The sequence below is a fragment of the Lepidochelys olivacea genome, assembly GCF_965140295.1.
Source record: "Lepidochelys olivacea isolate rLepOli2 genome assembly, chromosome: 21".
Taxonomy (NCBI): domain Eukaryota; kingdom Metazoa; phylum Chordata; order Testudines; family Cheloniidae; genus Lepidochelys; species Lepidochelys olivacea.
The window spans coordinates 3,379,733-3,381,427 of NC_140431.1; positions in this window are offsets into that span (position 1 = coordinate 3,379,733).

The window sequence follows — 1,695 nt, forward strand, 5'->3', positions numbered from 1 at the left end:
TAATTTTAGTAATTTAAACTACAATCTTTATCTCTAGAGATGCTGGTAATTTTGCCCCTGGAGTAAAATCTGGCATGTAGAACTGGTCTTGATAGCTTTGAAGACAAGCATACCTGGTTCAGTTATGGATAAGCCATTTTGTTTAGATGGTGGTGGTTTGACTTTTGCTTTCTGTTCTGACTCGTGTGTCTTTCTGCCTCTGCAGTTGGTTCTTGCCAAATGTGAATGAGTTATTCTTCAGTAAATACTTTCTAAAGGAAGGGAGTAGCAAACAAGTTCTTCCCTGCTCACATTCCATTAACCCATTTTGCACAAAGGTGTCATTGGCTATTAGTATCCATCTTTGAACCAGTTTTACAAAGCTTGTGCCTCTGAGCTTCTAAACCAGACATTTCTTATAGTAATGCAATCTAGGAGCCCTACTCATAGACCAGAACCCTATGGTGCTAGATTCTGTACAAATACAGAAGAAAGAGTGAGCCCCAAAGAGCTAAGTAGTAATAACCTGAGGTAGCTATAGGCTATCTGCACTGGACATGGGGGGGGGGGGGGGGAAACAAGCTTAAAACTGTATTATTTTTCTGCACATCAACAGACTTCTCAATACACTGAAGTAAGTCTGTCAACGGCATCTAAGAAAATTCACACTGATGTGACGGACTGATGTAAACTGCAACTGTGTAAACTCCATTTTACATCAGTGGATCGGGTCTGCTTTAGGGATTTGCACCAGCGTGATTACAGCTATAGCCATGCATGTGTGTAAGCTTCCTTAACATAGGCTGGGCCTTTAGAGGGGCAGGTGGGCCCTAAACCCCAATTTATGTAGAAGCCATTTGGAAAAAGGGCTGTGGAAAGTTAGATTATTGATGTCTCCACTATTGGACTCACTTGTACACTGATCTTAGTTTTTGGTATGCCTCCCAAGTTGGGCGTTCATATATATACACACACATTCTGCACTTCCCCAGTAAAGAGTCCTGGTCTGTAACCAGAGTTGAATGAAAGAAATGTAAATGTGTATTTAATGTGGAGGAGTGGAGAGAGGGAGCCAATGTTTAAAACAAGTCTCAGTCTTTTCTCTTCTCATTGTAGCATGAGTAATGTGAGCATTTTCCATTTTAAAAGACACTCGTGTTAGGACTTGCAAATGCTTAGGGGAGTTTCAGTGCTAGTGAAAGAAGCTGGACAGGACTGACAGCTCTAAAGACTAGAGTCCTGTGGTTCTATAGAACAAGTGTGGTACAGAGAATATAAACAAGCTTCCCTGCCCAGATGCCGTAGTTCACGGTTTATACCCATTCAGTCCTTAGAGACTCTAGTGCCCCTGCTACAGAGGCCAGTACCAACTGCAGTGGTGTTTTGTTATGGACAGTGAGCTGGACTGATCCACAGACAGATGGTGGTAATTATACAGCGAGGCTGAATTTCAGTTACCTAGAAATGAAAGGCTCCTTTGTCCTTTACCAATGGCAGGAAACAGGCAATCCTCACCACGCTCCTTTTTTCTCCTTAAGTCTTAAAGTTGAAGGAGATTATGCTTTTGCAGCAGCTGAATCAGGAGCAGAGTTTGTCTCTCTAAAACAACTTTTGGATAACCGAATAAGTCAAACAAAATTTTATTTAATTAGACAATGGAGCATAACCCAACCCTTTCAAGCAAAAACAAAAGTGAAACATATTTAATGAGAGAGA